Source organism: Myotis davidii, unplaced genomic scaffold (genome assembly GCF_000327345.1).
Source record: "Myotis davidii unplaced genomic scaffold, ASM32734v1 scaffold1320, whole genome shotgun sequence".
Classification (NCBI taxonomy): domain Eukaryota; kingdom Metazoa; phylum Chordata; class Mammalia; order Chiroptera; family Vespertilionidae; genus Myotis; species Myotis davidii.
The window spans coordinates 515242-524844 of NW_006291820.1; the positions used below are offsets into that span (position 1 = coordinate 515242).

Genomic DNA, 9603 nt, shown 5'->3' on the forward strand with positions numbered 1-9603 from the left:
CATCCCCCCAGTCCACGCCTGCAGCAGAGGGCCCGAGGTCCCCAGAACCCGCCCGCAGTCTCCTCCTCTTCCCTCTGCCCAGAGCTCAGCTCACCCGCCGCCCTTCAGACCCAGGCCATCCCCCCGCGGCTCCAGGGCCCTTCTCCGCTTCACCTCCGGAGCAGCCTCCAACACCACGGTCCCCAGCACGCCCCGTCCCCGAGCAGCGACACAGCCCTGAGTTCGGGCTGATGTCCGGTGCCCCGGACTCGGAGCCCCACAGGGACAGGGGGCTGTTCACTGCACTGTGGCTGCCCAGCAACAAGGCCTCAGGGAGGGCTCCGGGCACCCACGGGTGAGCCACACCTCTTTCCCGCCACAGGCACAGCTCTCAATGAGAGAGAGACACGTTGATTGGTTGCCTCCTGCACGTGCCCTGACCAGGGCCAGGGATTGAGCTTACAACCAAGGTTTTTGCTCTTGACCAGAATCGAACCTGGGACCCTTTCAGTCCATAGGCTCGACGTCTGCCCGGAGAATGCTGAGGCCACCCTGACCGACTTCAGGGCCTACCAGGACGTGGTCCTGGACACTGGCGCTGCTGAGGGTGCTCGCGGGGCCCTTTCTTCCCTCTCCAGTGGGTGTGGGCTTCCTGCTTTGGGCGTGGGTGTTCCAACTTCCCGGCCTGATAAGGATCGCCAAGGTTTGGAGCCAAGACAGCGTCTTTTCGTGTTTTTCCCGCTACCGACAGAAATCCACAGAGGCTTGCTCAACCCTGGTGGCGGGGGTGGGGGTGGGGGCTGCCGAGGCCTGATCAGGGCTGGATGGCTGCGAGGTCTCCACAGTGGTCCCGGTGCTGGGCCAGCTCACAGCTTCCTGATTAACCCCTGGGATGCTGGCATCATGCCCCCCTGTGCAGACAAGGCTGAGACTGGGAAGTTAAAGTTTCTGAGGTCGCTGTTTCATGGAGTGAAGTCTGCTCTGGGTCTGTGCGCTGACCGCTGCCTTCCACGGCCAGCCCTGGACCCCAGGGTGCACAGGACAGAGGTGCTGGCTGAGGACACACATGCGGGACACGGCTCAGCAGGCTTTCCCTCATGCTCCCAGCCACCCCCTCACCCACACTTTACAGAGGAGGAAATCGAGGCTCAGAGAGGGTGTGAAGTGCGCCAGGTCTGCCTACGCCCGATGCAGTGTTTCCCTCTGACCGGGGACCAGCCTGCAGGCCACACACCAAGGCACTGGCCACCCACTGCCGCCGGCGTTTCAGTACAGGCCCCATGGGAATGGACCTCACACAGCTGGTGGCGTGACCAAGAGGCCTGCCTACCTACCGCGTGAACCTGGAGGCAGCACTGTGTCCACCCCGGGGGAACTGAGACCCTAGAACCCACACACTGTACATTCTCTCAGCAGCTCCTGGACAGGAAGAGTGGGTACATGACGGGGACCCGTACACATTGCCGAACCCCCAGTGTGACAGTCAGGAGGTGGGGTGATGGGGCGATCAGGTCACGGGGGCCTCCTAGATAGGATTAGCGCCCTGTAAGTGGAGGCCCCTGCCACCAGGGTGTCCTCCCCTGGAGAGGACACAGCGAGACGACGGCCGCCTAGGAACCAGGAAGGGCCCTCAGTGGACGGACCCGCTGGCGCCTTGGCGCTGGGCCAGCCTCCATGATGTGAGGCTCGGTCATGGCAGCCTGTGGGCGGAGACACTGCGGCAGCGAGGCAGCAGCGAGATGACCGTAGGAGGCTGCAGTATTGGGAGAAACCCAGGCAGGTCAAACAGAGAGCAGGGTTATTTGCATTTTGTAATTTAAAATGGTTGTGGGAGGATGGAGGTCAAGGAAAACGGTGCCAGGAAGGTGACACCTGAGTAGAGACTGGAGGTAAGGGCGCAGCCAGGATGTTCGGGAGAGAGGTGTCCAGAAAGAGGGAACAGCTGCCACCCAGGTCCTGGGGAGGGCGCAGAGGCCCCCTGAGGCCGAGGAGCCAGGGTGGCTGGGGCCCTGCGGGCCCTGGGGCGAGAGCAGCCTGGCGGCCATGAGAGGGAGCTTTCCACAACCGCACAGTGCCCTGAGGGGAGAGGTCAGCAGACAGGCAGATGTTGCTGCTGCCGGCCACACGGCCCGGAGGCAGCTCTGCTGGCCCAGCTAGAACCTGCCACCAGGTGTGCCAGCCACACGGCCCGGAGGCAGCTCTGCTGGCCAAGCTAGAACCTGCCACCAGGTGTGCCAGCCACACGGCCCCGGAGGCAGCTCTGCTGGCCCAGCTAGAACCTGCCACCAGGTCTCACATGAGGCCACGTGCTCAGGACAAAGGCTGAGACCCAGCCTGGGCCCTCCCTGTGTGACTAACGGACGATCTGCTTCCCCAGAGGACAGAGCAGTGCTGGCAGGACCAGGGGGACGGCACTAGAAAGGGGGCGCGGTGCAGAGGGAGGGCAGGGAGGCGGCTGCACAACAAAGCGCTGACCTGCTGTGACCACGCAGGAACGCAGCCCAGCCCGGGGCTGACCGCCTGCCCTCGCAGGGCCTCTGTCTGTTACGGCCCTCCTTCCACACTTCCTTCTCAAACTTCACACCTTATGGGGGCACAGAGGTCAAACCACAGAGAACTCAGTCAGCTTCCTTGTCCCTGATCCGCATGCCACACAGGACCCAATCCACAGGCAAGCACGTTGGGCTGCAAGGGGCCCCTTCAGGACACCTGCCTGCCTTCCAGCCAGGGTACCCTCAGGCCCTCAGAGGCAGCCCTCCCAGTCCCCCTGGGGCGGGTCCGCGAGCCATCAGTACCGTCCCCTCCGCAGAGCCCGGCAGAGTCTCCCTTCTCACTGCAGAGCTTGGCGCACACTGAGGGCACCCGTCCCCAGCAAGGCAGGGGGCGCCAGCTCCACGTGGTTTTAAAAAACCACCACCAGACCGATTGCTTCTCGAACCCCAGAATCAGGTTCGGCTTCACGGGCCTCCCACAGCCAGTCCGTGTGCCCAGGCGGTGGAGCTGTCCCCGAAGTCATCGGGGCTCCCACAGGAGCTGCCCGAGCAGGGGGCGCAGCCAGCAGCGGGACGCGCTGAAGCGCTCGGGGCAGCTCTGCACGCCTGGCGGACACACAGACCCTGCCGTCTCCCTGTGCAGACCAGGTGGTCGGGCCGGGGAGCCCCGAGGGCCAAGTGGCTGTCCCCACAGGACACCCCGTGGACAGGGCAGGGCCGGCCTGGCATCCGGGACCTCTAACTGGAGGCCATTCGCACAGGAGACGGCGCTGTGATCCAGGCGCATTGCCAGGAGACCCTGACCCAGAGAGCCAAGGCCACCTGGTTCAAACCTCCTCGCTACCTCTCTGTGACCTGGGCAAGTTGCTGCACGTTTCTGAGGCTCAAGGTCATTGGAACAGTGAGGAGGACACTCTCATTGAGGCCACAGTGCCCCTCCCATTTGACCTCCCTAGAGCCAGGGGCTGCGTCTAGTCGAGTGTCTTTTCAGGGGCCCATAGGGTGACGGCGGCGGTGTGAATGGCGTCTCCGATGGGAGGGGCGATGGGGGATCTGCCCGGAGAGGCGGTCCCGAAGCGAGGAGCGTCCTCCTGCCTGCAAGCCGCCCGCACTGGCCGGGCCTGGTCTCGGCCCCGGGGCCAGGCGGCCACTGCCAGCCAAGGGCCCGCGGCCACCCACGCTGGTGCTGGCGGAGGGGCCAGGCAGGCCACAACAGAGCCGCAGGCACGCGGCCCACGGGCCTCGGAGAGGAAGGCTCGGCCGCCCCCGGCCGGTCCGACCCGCTGACCCCGCCCCCTCCAGGCCGGGCCCCGCAGCAAACCCGGGTTACGTCCCGCCCCCCGCACGCTGGGGTTTTCAGAGGGAACTGTCCTCGGGGCCTGGGCCCGAAGGTGCTGCCGCGGCCCCGCTCCGCGGGAATCAGCCTCTAATGGCCGCGCGGGCGAACAAGGCGCTGTCTCTGCGCGGCTTCCCGGGCGAGCGGCGTACAAAGAGGCTCCTGCGCCCGGGCGCGGACGGAAACGCCGGGAAGCCGCGCAGGTGCTCGCCAGGCGCAGGTCCCGGGCTGCGGGGCGGGGCAGGCGCGCTCAGTACCAGGCCCCGGGCACCCGCACCGCCCGGCCCCGCCTCCGCTCGATGTTTTTATTTAAAAAAATTTCATATACAAAAACCATTAATATTTCAAAAAAACTATTTTAAATGTAATAATGTTACATGCAATGAGCATGAATATTTCAAGAAAAACGATTTTAAATTTAATAACGTTACATGCAACGAGAATGAATATTTCAAGAAAAACGATTTTAAATATAATAATGTTACATGCAATGAGCATGAATATCTCAAGTCACTTGGATTCTTTTTTTTTCTTTTTTAAAAGTACATTTTTATTGATATCAGAGAGAAAGGGAGAGGGAGAGAGTCACCTTCCCAGGCAGCTCAGCGGCTGCCCGCGGCCGCGGGAGGCACCACATGTTCCAGGGACTGACCAGGCCCTCTGGGTCCCGTGGTCACAGCTCTCGTCCTTTCGTGATTGCAACATCTCAGTGCGTTCTGAGCCACGGCTGATGGGAGATAAAGTCTGCGGCTAACTGGCTTGGCTCCGGGAGAAGTAGGTCACCCCTGGGCTCGGACAGGCTCCTTGGGTCAGAGGGGCCTCCGCGCTGCCGCCCCTTCCGAGGGTGACCCTCACGGGGTGCCGCCCACTCGTGCAGACCTCAGGGTGTCCCCTTGCCACCTTTTCTGCTGCTTCACTTTGTCGTCCGATTCCGCAGCGAGTGAGGTCGTGTGGCATTTGTCTTTCCCTGACGTGTCACTGAGCACAGTGCCCTCTGGGTCCATCCATGTGGGCGCAAACGGCGAGATTTCTCTTTTGGGGCCAAGTGATGTCCTGTGTGCGTGGGGCAGAGTGGGCTCAGCGGCCGGATCGGCTGCCCCCCTCTGCGTCCACAGCTTTTCATCCGCTCGCTGCGCCCTGCCACCTGTAAACAACCAGCTCCCTATCTGAAGCAGCCAGCAGCCGGCCTCCTCCCCGCTATCTCCCCATCTGGCCGAGGCCAGTGTTCACTCACGGGGCAAGAAGCTGGCTCTACAGCCTCCGCACACCCCACCGTGTTCCCAGGCTGTGTCCTCACGGGGCCCAGTGGGCACCGCCGACGGCCAAGAGGCACTACTACTAATCGGCTCTCCAGCCAGGGCCCCAGGCAGCTTCCCGGTGACCAGGCCTCGGAAGATAACCGGCCTTTAACAACCACGGCGCTATTCTGTGAGTGCCGACCGCCCAGGCGGGAAGCCACACATGGCCGAGGGCGGTGGGCTCAGGCCCGACCATGGTGTCCTGCTCCCTAGTGAGTGGGGGGACACCCTGAGCACAGGGGACATGGCTTTGGGGGGATGTGAACATGGACACTGACCTGCCCTCCCGGTAGCTCAGAGCCCTGTGGGCTGAGGGCGAGAGGAAGGCAGGCACGGCCACCGGTGGGGTTTAGGTCACAGTGTGCACACGGACTGTCTAGGAGACAATGGAAAATGATAGCCGGGCAGAGACCACGGGGACTAGGCCTGTGTAGTTCATGGAGGAGGAGGGACCGCTGCTCCATCTCACAGCCTAGGCCCTAGGGCAGTGATGGTGAACCTTCTGAGCTCGGCGTGTCAGCATTTTGAAAAACCCTAACTTAACTCTGGTGCCGTGTCACATCTAGAAATTTTTTGATATTTGCAACCATAGTAAAACAAAGACTTCTATTTTTGATGTTTATTTTATACATTTAAGTGCCATTTAACAAAGAAAAATCAACCAAAAAAACGAGTTCGCGTGTGACCTCTGACACACGTGTCATAGGTTCGCCATCACTGCCCTGGGGGATGCTGGGACTCCCGACAAAATAGCTGCCACCCGCCGTGTCTTGGGCGCGGGAGGCGTGACCTCCCGGAGACTGGCTGCTGTGCGTGTGCCAGCCGCGCTCCGGCCACAGGCAGTGCTTCCCACAGTTCCTCTTGCTGTCGCGGGCTCCTCAGCTGCTCAGGCTAAAGCCACTGCACGACTGGGCAGCCGCCCAGGCCAGGCCCAGGCCCCGGCCCCGAAACGCTGCACAGGTTCCACAAGCAGAGGCTCCGTGTAGACGAAGAAGGGGAACCTTCTCCTTTGACTTGCCAAAACGCGATGCTGCTGGGTCTCCGTGTGCAGCAGAGCCCCTTCGCGGGCGGAGGCCGCGGAGCCGGGCGTCCCGGGCGACCTCAGGGGCCCACCGGCCCCTCCTCCCACACGGCCGCTGGGCCTGCCAGGAGCTGCGGGCTCTGAGGAAGCCACGGCCACGGATGGAAATAACTGGCTGCTCCTCCTCCAAGAGCAGCGGCGATAGGATCTGTGGGCCGAGCCTTCCCCAGGTAAGAGCACACCTGGTTCAGAGCCGACGCCAGCGGAGCGAGTGAAATGCGACGCGCCGTGCTCGGCCTGGCCTGGCCCTTGGAGCCAGCCTCTTTGTGTTTCCGGTTTCCCGTGGTCTGGTAACAGAAAAGTTACTCAGGTAACAGAAAAGCCCAACTAACCAGTCTCCATAAACAAAGAGCATGTGTCCTGCTTCTCCAAGGAGGGGGGCCGTGGCCACGCAGGCACCCGCTGGCCAGGACGCTGCTGCCGTCTCCTCCCCGCCCTCCCCGAGCCAGCAAGCGGCCGTGCTCCCTGGAGAGAGGCGGCTCCGTTTGTGCACCTGACCAGGTTGCCGGGTTCATTCTCGCCACTCAGCAATTTGGAACCGTAAAAAGCAAAAGGCTGCCCCATCCAAACAACCCATCCATACAACGAACCGTTTCCCGACACCCCCAGAAGGCACCGTGTGAGGGGATGAGGGCGTAAGCCCCGGAGAGACCGTGGAACAGCTTCGGAGCGTCTGCCCGACCAGCTGGGTTACCTGTGGCTATGCTTCTGCCAACGCACAGAGGAGACACCGCTCAGGAGTCCCTTTCAAAGCACTTTGATTGTCCCAGAACATTCGTGGGAGGGTGAGTCCCAGCCGGGCTCCTGCCCACTCTGGCCTCGACCCCACATTGGGTCTCTGAAGGCTCAAAGGTCACGCCGCTCGTGGGACCACAGAGCTCTCCACGCCTCCCGCTTCCAGTCAGCGCGTCTGCCTCCGTGGGGAAAGCCTTTCATGTCACCAGAAGCGTCTCTTTGCAGACGGAGCCAGCCGGCTGCAGGTCTCAACCAAGAAAGCGCCCCCTTCAGAGCTCTGGTGGTGGGAAGAGGACTCGGCAGGTGGGCAGAGGCCATGTGCTGAGGCCTGCTGGGCCAAGCTTCAAGGGCGAGTCTGGTGGTCAAGGGGCAGCGAGGAAGGGCATCCTCGGCCAGCAGTTTGTGTGTGGACAGCAGTGAATGTGAGCGGCCAGGCTCCGGGCCCAGCGCGGAGCACCTGGGTGCAGGATAGCGCCTCTGACTCAGAGCAGGGGAAGGTGAGGTCGTGCTGGGGGAGCAGGAAGGCTTGCTGCTGGCCTTGTGTACAAGATTCCTGGGAGGCCCCTGCTCCCTGCCATCTCGGCCCAGCTACTTCCCCAGTTGCTGCTCTGACCATGCCAGCATCCTGTTTCCATGGAGATCACGATTGACGCTGGTCCTGGTTGCTATGGGCATGCACTGGGCTGCGGGGTGCAAGTCTGGGCTCTTCAAAAGGCCCAGGAAGAGGGAGGCCAGGGCTCCCTGTGCCAGACACCAGCCCAACTGGCCTGTGGTCCCTGCAGTGTCGGTTGTCATAGTTACGAACCTGCGCTTGTCACCTCTCCAGGCCCCATTCCCGGGGCAGCTGTGAATACAGCGAGGAGCTCGGGACGAGGGCGACCTCCGGAAAGCCCTGACTCGACCAGACCCACAGCCAGGCCCCTGCCATCTGCCGGCGCAGCGGGGCCCCAGCATGCCCTTCTCGGGGTCCTCTCCCAGGAGGACGTGCACGTGGCTGTGACGGGCCTCACGCCCTCATCCCTCCCTCCCTGGTTTTCTCTTCGCATGTGTCAGCGAACAGGACCCGGAGTCCCCCCACCCAGCTGCCTGTGGGGAAGATCTGGGGTGGGGGTCCGCACCCTCCTCACCCCGACACCAGGGACGGCCAGGCACCCTGTGCTCTGCACGCCGCACTGACAACGCCAACTGGGCGCTCGGCGGCCTGCGCAGCAGCAGCCGCGGTCACTGTGGAGCCCTGTTCAGAGCTCCCTCACATGGAGGACGCGCTGGCCAGGGCGCAGGGGCTAGCTGGGAGCTGCCTTCTCGCTCCGGAGAGGACAGTGCTGGCACCTCCTGCCCCACCCCAGGACTGGGGAGGCTGCTGTCCGCGGTGCCCGCTCGGTCTTTTGGGACTCAGGTGCTGGGTGGAGCCTGTCTGTCCCGCAGGGCCTTTCAGCCGCCCGCGGACTCACCGTCACCGCTGCTGCTGCAGTGGGAGCCCGGGCCTCAGCGTCCGACAGGCTCCGGAAGGGGCAGCACGCTCAGGCCTGCAGGTGCCCGCAGAAGCACCTGCTAGACCCAGGCAGAGCAGGGAACACCTGGACTCGCCTCCACAGACCTCCAGGCCCGCAGGGAGAGCGGCCAGTGCGGCCTGCTCTGGAGCCACACACCTCCAGCCTGCGCCCCAGAGCACGGAGGACCCGGCAAGAGCCCGCCACCAGCCCAGGAGGGAGCACGGCCGAAGGCACCTGCAGCACCGGCGGCCCTGGGCGGAGGCCTGGCCGGCCAGCACAGCACCTTGAGGACCGGGTGGTGGGGTACGGGCGGCCTTGGAGGAGCCCCCTTCGTGTGAGGAGGGACCGTCTTCAGCTGGCGACATGCAGTCCCACTGAGGCTCCGGGAGGCCTGAGGGACTGGACGGGACAAACCTGAGGCCACCGCTCAGCAGCAGAGAGGCCGTGGGCAGCGCCCAGCATCAGGGACACAGGTGGACTCGGGCCTCGCCACCCCTGCCTGGCCTTCCTCGGAATGTGGGACGGCCTCTCTGGCCCGAACTGACCACAGCTCTGATTCCTTTAAAGATTCCCAAGCCCCATGGCCCCCTGGCAGCTTGGGCAGGAAGGGCGAGTGCGTTCTCATTCCTCACGAAGAGGAGCCCCCCACGGGTGGCAGCACCCTCCTGCAGGGCAGCTGCTCCCGCTCCCCCTGGCGGCCGCCCTTCCTCCCCCCCAGACACTTCCCGGGTCCTACCCCCATGGAGTGAGGTGGGGAAGGGACCCGGACCAGGCAGGAGGGAGAGGCCAGGGATAGAGCCAGGGCCATGGGCCTGGGGTGCACGCTGCACTGACAGAGGGCAGGTTGCCTTTCCCAGTGTTTCATGGGACGCGGGCGTGGACGAGGCTGCCACTGCACGTGGGCGCCAGCCCTAAGAATCGTGGGGGAGGGTTTCAGGGAGTGGGCGGGTCAGAGATAAGAATGGGAAGAAGGTGGCCCAACCGGCCAGTGAGTCTGGAGGTGACCTGGCAGAGGCAGTAGCCAGAGGTGGGGCAGCACCGAGGGCCGGGCCTGGTCGGAGGAGGGAGAGGGGCAGGAGCAGGCCTGTTCTTAGGGCCGGGCCGGCACCCACCGGAGCCCTCAACCAGAGCCCTTCAGCTGAGGGCTGCGGGACGCCGGCTGGCACGGGGAGGGGCTCTGCAGAAGGGC

General features: G+C 63.9%; 1 protein-coding gene across 1 annotated transcript in view; it reads right to left on the reverse strand.

Moving 5' to 3' along the window:
• The window catches only part of LOC102763981 (chromosome unknown open reading frame, human C7orf50), a 65260-nt gene that overhangs the window by 12306 nt on the left and 43351 nt on the right, over positions 1-9603 (reverse strand). The window lies entirely within an intron of this gene.